The sequence below is a fragment of the Arachis ipaensis genome, chromosome B7 (assembly GCF_059453495.1).
Source record: "Arachis ipaensis isolate K30076 ecotype BB chromosome B7, ASM5945349v1, whole genome shotgun sequence".
In the NCBI taxonomy this organism is placed as follows: domain Eukaryota; kingdom Viridiplantae; phylum Streptophyta; class Magnoliopsida; order Fabales; family Fabaceae; genus Arachis; species Arachis ipaensis.
In genome coordinates this window covers 116786584-116796911 of record NC_142442.1, presented here as the reverse complement: position 1 = coordinate 116796911, position 10328 = coordinate 116786584, and positions in this window count along the sequence as shown.

Sequence of the window (10328 nt, the reverse complement as noted above, 5' to 3'; positions counted from 1 at the left end):
TGACTCATGCTGATAGAAAAATACAATGGTAAACGTGAAAGTAAGCAAGAGTTTAAGTGTCCTCTAACAATGGTGAATTCTTGTCTATATATACTAATCTAATAACTAAGAATTACAGAAATATGATAGGCTTAAGCTTGTACTGCGAAAATTGACTTCTGGGGCCCACTTGGTGAGTGTTTGGGCTGGACTTTAGTGTCTCCCATGTGCTAGGACTCCCTAGGGGCGTTGAACGCTGGCTAGGGGCCCCCTTTTGGCGTTGGACGCTGGTCACCTCTCTATGGCCGTTGGACGCCAGGACTAGAGTAGATGGCTAGCGTTGAACGCCAGTTTTGGGTCTTCAATTCTAAAGAAAAGTATAAGCTATTATATATTTCGAGAAAGCCCTGGATGTTAGCTTTCTATAGCCGTTGGGAACGCTCCATTTGGACTTTTGTTGCTCCAGAAAAGCTCTTTTGAGTACACGGAGGTCAGATCTTGACAGCATCTCCTCAATTTCAGCCAGAAAATACCTAAAATTGTAGAAAAACACACAAACTAAAAGTACAATCCAAAAATGTGAATTTTACACTAAAACTTTGAAGACATAATAAAACTAAAACAAAACATGCTAAAAACTATATGAAAATGATGCCAAAAAGTGTATAAAATATCCGTTCATCACAACACCAAACTTAAACTGTTACTTGTCTCCAAGCAATGAAAAATAAAGTAGGATTAAAAGAAGAGTAAGATACAATAAATCTCAGAGTTTTCAATTAGATGAGCGGGACTTAGTAGCTTTTTGCTTCTGAATAGTTTTGGCATCTCACTATCTATTGAGACTTAGAAGTGTTGGCCTCTTTAGGAACTTAGAATCCAGATGATATTATTGACTCTCCTAGTTTAGTTCTTTTTTATTCTTGAACACAGCTTTTAGAGTCTTGGCCGTGGCCCTAAGCACTTTGTTTTCCAGTATTACCACCGGATACATAAATGCCATAGACACTTAACTGGGTGAACCCTTTCGGATTGTGATTCAGCTTTGCTAGAATCCCCAGATAGAGGTGTCCAGAGTTCTTAAGCACACTCTTTTTGCTTTGGATCATGACTTTAACTGCTCAGTCTCAAGCTTTTTACTTGATACCTTCACACCACAAGCATATAGTTACGGAAACTGTTCATTTGAAGTGCTTAGGCCAATATTTTGTTTTTTAGGCCCTCCTAACCATTGCCATGCTTTCAGCTTCTTGTTCAAAAATCTCTGTGAGGTTTCCTTCGGAGTGTTGTGCTTTAGCTTGTTGCAAACGCTTATTTAAGGTCCTCTTAGGTTCATGATCAGGATTTAAGAGATGTTCTTTATCTCTGTTCCTGCTCATAAACAATAAAAAAAGAACACCAAGAAAGAAGAAGAATGGGAGATCTATGTTCAAGAACAGAGAACTCCCTGTGAGATGTGAAGAAGAAAGAAGAAAGAAGATAGAGAGAAGATAAGAATAATTCAAAAATAGAGAAGGAGAGAGAAGTAGCACTAATTCGAAAATAAAGAAGAATGAGATTTTAAAATTAAAATATTTTTGTTTTATTTTTGTTTTATTCATGTAATTCGAAAAAGAAAAGGAAATAAAGAAAAAATAAAGACGATTAAAACTAAGATAACTAATAAAAAAGATTTGAAAATTAAATGATGATTTTTGAAAAAGAAGAGAGAGAAATAGATGGGAAGTTTTCGAAAATTAAAGAGAGAGGAATTAATTAGGAAGTTTTGAAAAAAAGAAAGAGAAAACAAGTAACTAATTAAGAAAAGATTTGAAAACAAGATAAGATAGAAGATTGGGAAAGATTTGAATTTGAAATTTAAAATAAGAAAAGATAAGATAGAAGTTGAAAAGATTTGAAAAAGATTTGATTTTTAAAATTTTAAATTAGAAAAGATAAGATAAGAATTTGAAAAGATTTGAAAAAGATTTGAAAGAGATAAGGTTTGAAATTTGATGTTTGAAAAAGATTTGATTTTGAAATTGAATCTTAAAAATTTGAATTTGAAATAAGATAAGATAAAATTTTAATGAAAAGATAAAAAGATAAGATAGTAATTTGAAAAAGATATGATTTTTGAAAAGATTTGATTTTAAAAAGATTTGAATTTGAAATTTAAAACTTAAGATAAGATAAGATAAGATAGTGATTTGAAATTAAAATTTCAAAATCTTTTTGAAATTTTCAAAAATTAAGATGAAAGAAAAGATTTTTTTTTGAATTAATGAAGAAAGAGAAAAACAACCAAATGACACCAAACTTAAAATTTTTAGATCTAAAGACACTAGAATTCAAAAATTTGAAAGAAAAACACCTAAGGACACCAAACTTAAAATTTTAAAGATCAAAACAAAAAGAAAAACAAGAACAACTTGAAGACCAAGAAGAACACCAAGAACAAAATTTGAGAAATTCAAAGCAATTAAAGAACACACAATGGACACCAAACTTAATATTTGAAACTAGACTCAAACAAAAGACACTATATTTGAAATTTTTTTTTTTGGAAAAAGACTCAAGAAATTCAAACTCTAATAAGAACAAGAACAAAACACTCAGACAAAAGATAAAGATTAATAAAGAAAAGAAAAGATTTTTGAAAATTTTTTTATTTTTCGTAAAATAAAATAAAAGACTCAAACAAAATTAAAGACAATACCTAATTTAAGCAACAAAATAATTCGTTAGTTTGTTCAAACTCGAACAATCCCCAGCAACGGCATCAAAAACTTGGTGCACGGATTCCTGCACTCCGTACAACTGAACCAGCAAGTGCACTGGGTCATCCAAGTAATACCTGAGGTGAGTCAGGATTGATCCCACGAGGATTGTCAGCTTGGATCAAACAGTGGTTATCTTGTAAATCTTAGTTAGGCGGATAGAAAAGTTGTTTAGTTGTTTAAGTGCATAAAAATAAAATATAGAAAGCGTTACTCAGTAATTGTGAATCTAATGATAAGAAGATGGTTAAGGATTCAGAGATGCTTTGTTCATATGGATCAATACTTTCTTGCTGTTTACTCCAACTGTGAATGATTTCTTCTATAGAAGGCTGTATATGATCAACACCGGTTTGAGCGGCCGCCATTCTTCCTCTAGGCTGAACACTAGCTTTAGTGCGCATTCAGTCTGAATGAGGGTGAACCTCCTGCAGTTCATTCCCTTGGTGATCCTACTCAAAATGCCACAGACAAGGTCAAATCTTCCAGATCAGAGAATGTTGCGCCTTGATTCTAGCCTTTACCACAAATACCCTAATCTCCCCATATCTCAGCTGAACTGATGTCTCGAGAAGTCCCCAACGAAGTCGTGGATTAGCCGTCTAAGAGACGTATCCTCAAGCTAGTGGTTCATTGATATCCGATGAAAGACGCTCGCTGAACCCATATAGAATAGAGATAACCTTGTGCCAGTTCAACTCATTCATAAGGTTGAAGAACGAAGATACATCTTAGAATAGAATCAAACACAGATTGAAAATAGAATAATAATACTTTTATTAATCCATAAAACTCAGTAGAGCTCCTAACCTTAACCTAGGAGGTTTAGTGACTCATGCTGGTAGAAAAATACAATGGTAAACGTGAAAGTGGGTAAGAGTCTAAGTGTCCTCTAACAATGGTGAATTCATGTCTATATATACTAATCTAATAACTAAGGATTACAGAAATATGATAGGCTTAGGTTTGTAGTCCGAAAATCCACTTTCGGGGCCCACTTGGTGAGTGTTTTGGCTGAGATTTAGTGTCTCCCACGTGCTAGGACTCCCTAGGGGCGTTGAACGCTGGCTAGGGGCCCTCTTTTGGGCATTGGACGCTAGCCACCTCTCTGTGGGCATTGGATGCCAGGACTAGGGTAGATGGCTAGCGTTGAACACCAGTTTTGGGCCTTCAATTCTGAAGTAAAATATAGACTATTATATAAGAAAACATAATACAACTATAAATTTTACACTAAAACCTATGAAAACATAATAAAACTAAAACAAAACATGCTAAAAGCTATATAAAAATGATGCCAAAAAGTGTATAAAATATCCGCTCATCATTGTTGAATTACTAGACTAAAAAAATTAAGTTGATGGTAAAAATGATGGCTAAAAATGATAAATTTTACTTGTTCTTGAGTATATACACAAATACAAGTGTAAGACTGAAATTTGTGCCACAGATTTTTTCTCCTCTTATGGTCCAATGGCACTAAGGAAAATGTCACATACCTTATATTTTACTGATTTTCTTTTAAATTGATGTAAATGATCTACTATCAATCGTTGTGAGTTGCTAAATTAGAGAGAATATCAATAGAAAAATTAAGAAAAAAAATACTGAAATCTAGATAAATAGAATTCCGAAGTTAAAGATTACAAAAAAAGTAGAAAAGAGAAAAGATATAAAAAAAAAAACTAAAAGGAAAAGTAAAAAACACATAAATAAAACTGAAAGAAAATGAAAGGTTGAAGGAACATTTGGTTTTTTTCTGTGAATCCGTTTGCATCAGTGTGACATTAGGATGTTTTTAGTACTTGCCAAATTATTCCAATCACTTTTCATTTTCTTTTAGGTTCATTTACAAATTTTTATTTTCTTTATGAATTTCTCTTTTTTCTATTTTTATTGTAATCTTTAACTTTGGAATTATGTGAAGTTTATATATTTATCTATATTTCAGTACTTCTTCTGATTTTTCTTCCCTTTTTTTCTTTTATTTTTTATTGGTAAATCATAAGTAAAACAAATGGACACACTCGATAAAAGAAGTTGTATAAAAAATTTCAGTAGAAAACAATTTCTTCAAATTTTGAAATTCAGTAAAGTTAAAGATTTTTTAAAAAAATAAACTTTGAAATTCATTAAAGTTGAAATTTTTCATTCAACTTTGAAATATTGTAAAGTTGAAAATTTAAAAAAATATTCTTCATTCAACTTTAAAAGTCTTTGAAGTTGGAGATTTTTAAAAAACAATAGCATGAATAATGATCATGATGTTTCTAAATAATCAAATATGACTAAGTCTCTTACAACAATGATTCAAGAAAAATAAGAAAGAGTTACCATGATTTGAGAAACATGTCACAAAAATTGAATGAGGCATTAAAAATGAGTATTACTGAAAATATTTGAATGAATGTCAAAGACCTTGTAGCTCAAATAACCACTTTGCCTCAATATGTAGAAAATAATGCCTAGGGACAACATGAACTAGAAGAAGTTGTTACTTAAATATTAAACAGGAATAGTTTTAATGTTGAGTCCACCAAACAACTTCATTTTGTGTCACCACTTCCTAATTTTGTTCAAGAAGCCAAATTGCCTGGAGAATGAAAAGCTCCCAAATCACTTTCTATATTTTCTGGAGAAGGTGATGAATCCACATTGGACCACATTGCAAGGTATACTTTTAAAATTGGTCAAATTTCTATTAATGAAGAGATCCCAATTGACAACCCTTTAGATGACGAGATTATATCTCATGTTTGACATGCTTAGAATGCTGATAATTTTTTGAATAGGATAAGGGGTTATCAACGTGGTGATCAACATCAGATGATTAGGATTTTCGAAAATGTACTTAATAGAATAGGTATAAATGTAGGTTTCATTAATCGACCATATTTTATTTCAACTTTCCCTAATATGGCGTTCATGGAAAAAGTGCCTAGAGGTATAAAAAATACTGAAATTGTTACAAAGGGAAAGTTGGTGAATCTACTGTCGAGCATTGCTAAATATTTGGTCAATTTAGAAAATTTAGCAAACAATGAATATTTTGAAAATGAAGTTTTTTTCTTCTTCTTTAACAAAAAATGCATTCACTTGGTTTTACCACAGACAAGGTTTAGACTTTCCGGATCCCAGGAATGGCTGCCAATTATTCTAGCCTATACCACAAAGATACTAATCTCACAGACTCGGTCCATGTATTAGATATCCAAGAGAATATACTCCAGCTGTCGTCCAATGACTATGTTGAACATCATGTAGACCGCTTTGTGGTTGTCAGGCACGCAATCTTGGCTAAGCGAGTAACGAAGATTGGGTGATTGTCACGGGTCACCCTTTCATTCTGACTTAACTGAATTAAGTACGAGAGTATATCTTGGAGAAAAAGTAGGCGTGAATTGAATGGGAAAACAATAGTACTTGTATTAATTCATGAAGAACAGCAGAGCTCCACACCTTAATCTATGGGGTGTAGAAACTCCACCGTATAAAATACATAAGTGAAAGAGGTCTAGGCATGGCCGTGAGGCCAGCCTCCAAACATGTACAATGGTCTATGATCGCATAAGATTGTTAAAAGAGACGTAAAATAAATCTCTAAAAGTAGTTTTTATACTAAACTAGTAACCTAGGGTTACAGAAAATGAGTAACTAAGTGCAGATAGTGCAGAAATCTACTTACGGGGCCCACTTGGTGTGTGCTTGGGCTGAGCATTGAAGCTTTTTCGTGTTTAGGCTGTTCCTGGAGTTAAACGCCAATTCTGGTGCCAGTTTGGGCGTTTAACTCCAATTCTGGTGCCAGTTTGGGCATTTTTTGCCAAGATGTTTTAGGCTGACTTTGAACACCAGTTTGGGCTATCAAATCTCGTGCAAAATATGGACTATTAAATATTGCTGGAAAGCCCAGAATGTCTACTTTCCAACGTAATTGAGAGCGTGCCAATTGGGTTTCTGTAGCTCCAGAAAATTCACTTCGAGTGCAGGGAGGTTAGAATCCAACAGCATTTGTAGTCCTTTTTCAGCCTCTGAATCAGATTTTTGTTCAGGTCCCTAAATTTCAGCCAAAAATTACCTGAAATCACAAAAAAACACACAAACTCATAGTAAAGTCCAGAAATGTGATTTTTGAATAAAAACTAATAAAAATATAATAAAAAGTAACTAAAACATACTAAAAACTATGTAAAAATAATGCCAAAAAGGGTATAAATTATCCGCTCATCAAGTTCACAAAATCATCAAACCATAAGGATATAGAGTTTTCTTACCTTACCTACTGATTCTTGGGGTGAAACCCAACAATTAGTCAAGCTAGATAATTTCTAAACAACCAAAATCATGAAAATCTCAATTTTTCAGAACCAAAACTCGAAATTAAGTTAAAGCAGAGAACTGGAGCATGGGTTTCAAATTTCTTACCATTTTGTTCCGTTAGAATCGAAGAGATCAACGAGAGTTTCACGTGGACGCAAATGACACGCCAATCGGAGCTCTAGATCACATGATATGATCAAAAGAAAAAGAAGAATAGTAGAACCTAGGTTCTTCTTCCTCTTCAGTCTCAGCTACTCTCTCCCTCCCTTAGTGGTGATTGAGGCTGAACTGGCCTCATTAATGAGCTTATATATGTTAGGCTTGGGCTCAACTTGGGCCCAATCCATCCGGTTTGCATTTTTAGTTCGTTTGGTCCAACCTCAGGCCAAAAACTTTAAAATAAGTGTCCAATTTTCTATTCTAAATATTTCTCTAAGTATTTCTGCAGTTTTTATTTTCTCATACGCAGTACTAGACGAACTTAAGCCAGTATTGTTTGGCTAAATTAACGGTACGTATCTTTCACAGAAAATTACATTTTTTTACATGAAAAAATCCGCTGAATCCAAATCCCACCTTTAAATTTTCAAATTAATATTTCTAAATTTTTCAACCTATTCCAGATAATTAAATTATTATTTTATTCTAATTAAACAACTAATAAATTTATAGTTCTTACATAATCAGATAAATCACATAAACACAACACAACAACAAAATGCACACCCAAACAAATCAAACAAATGCATTTGATGCATACCTATCCTACTAGTCGTGAGCTTACATGTCGGTTAAAGTGTCAGATCTGACACATCTGGTAGTTAACCCGGATATTGTCTCTCTGTCGTGATTTTTCAAGAGGAACATAAAGAAGGGAATCCTCAACCTTCCACAAACTCACTAGAGGCAGTGCTATTTGGGATATAGTGCCTGCCACACTCTTGTGATATAGTGCCTACCACACTTCACAATCAAAGAGAATTCCGGGATATAGTACCCGCCACACTTTTGGGATATAGTCCCCGTCACACTTCACAATCAGAGAGAATGTGGACGGGATAAAACCACCATCCCCACATCACACCACAACTACGTGCAAAGGGGACAAAACCACCATCTTTGCCTGTTGCAGGTGCCTCATCAACAACGCAAGCGGGACAAAACCCACGTCCTTGCCAATCAGTAATCATATTTCAATTTTAATCACCATCAACCAAAACTATCATCATTATCATAATCATAATTATAATTCATCAATCCGTGAACGGGACCAAGCCATTGTCCTCACCGTAAGCGGGACGAACCACCATCCCCATAATACCAATCATAATCTCATTTCTCATCATAAATATCATATCAAATCTCGTTGTCAATAACAATCATTTATCCTCAATCATAATTTCTTACATATCACTCGACTACTTAATAAAAGTTCTCATTATAATGCTCATATTAGTCTCACTTTTCATTGTATGTCTATAATTAAGTCTCATCTCTCATCATCAATCTCATAATCACCAACTCAACTCCACTTCCTACTCCGCACACTTTAATCTTTACTGAGTTAGGCTTAGGGCATTACTTACGGCTTGCAGGTATGAGGTGTCTGATAAGATACCCTAGACTCAAGATCAGGATTACAATGAACTCAAGTACAACATAATCATTTATAACATTCCCAATTGAGTTTAAACACATCGTCTCCTCATTCAATCTCATCACCTCATTCTTTAATTATTTACTTTATGAGCTGACAAGCCAAACTTTCATGAGTTTCAAGTTCAATTTAAAGTACTCCCAAGGTCCTCAACTTTTATCTCATAATTCTTGAAAATCACAACTTAAGTACATATTCTGCAATTATCTCTTTTTTCTTCTATTAATTAGCTCCATTAACACTATCTTATATTTACACTTCCTAAACCCGAACCCGTTAGTTGATAAAATAATTTACCTTTTTAAATCTTTAACTAATTAACCAAATCTCCTTTCAAGTTAACATTAGTCACTTGTTTACTCTTTTCGTGGTCAATCAAAATCAAATAAGTTAAATCACAAATCAATTTCACAAATTAACATAACCATAAAAATTCAATTTTCTTTAACCAAGTTATCAAACTAACTTTGACTCCACGTTAAGTTTATTTCAATTATCCATTTCTTCAAATTCGTTAGAAATTCCTAAAACATATCTCTTTAATTAAAATTAATCAACTAAAACTCATTTTGTTTAACCAAGTTTCCTAAAACTAACTTCAATTTCATTTTCAAGCTTAAAACTTTTTTCTAAAAGATTTAATAACAATCATTTTATTCTAAAATAATCATTTTCATTACTTTTAATTTCACTAAAGTGTCCCAAAACATAATTCTTTTCATAATTAATCAAATCAAAATAAGTTAATTCTTCAACCCACTTTTATTACTTTAGATTTCACTGAAACTCCAAAAACATAACTCTTTAGTTTGAAGTAATCAAGTTTAGCATCAAAACAAAGTCTCTATTCTTTATGAAAATAGTACCAGTTTCCAATATTCTTAACATTTAATTTCATTCAAATTCTTATAAAATTTTTTACAAAATCTCTCCTAAAACTCAGACTTATCTACCCTTCAAGGGTTCCATCCAACCAAACATCTCTCAACCCTTTTCAATAAGTCAAAACATTCAACAATTCTCAACCTTTCCTATACCAAACAGAGTTCCAATATCAACCCCTTTCTCAACGTATATAGATCAGATATTCAATATCACTATATTTGTTTTCTTATGTTAATATATCTTTAAGTTATTAAATTTCACGCATTAGGTCAACAAACAAGTTGCTCCAATCGTAACACACCCACCCACCAAGAGACTTCAAGCACTGTTACTAACTAATTTTATTATTAGAGCTATTAATTCTCTTTTAATCTTTAATCGACTTCAAATCAATTATTTAAATAGACTTCAATATTCAAATTAATTTAATTAAATTCTTAATAAAAAAATCAAGCCATAAAATATTAATCAACTCAGATGCACACATTTGCTAAACTTTTAAAACATTCTGAAGTTGTACCACAACAAATAAGCCCTACTTTAATTAGTTAAACTCGGTAATTAAATGCAACAAACCTCTTTTACCCTTGTTTTGCAGTAGCGGCATCAGTTTCGATCATTTCTCACAACAGCAACAGCCACAAATGCAGTATGCAATAACGGTACTTAACCCTACGATATCAAATACCTCAAAATATTTTATAAACTATAATAGAACACTAACGGCAAAG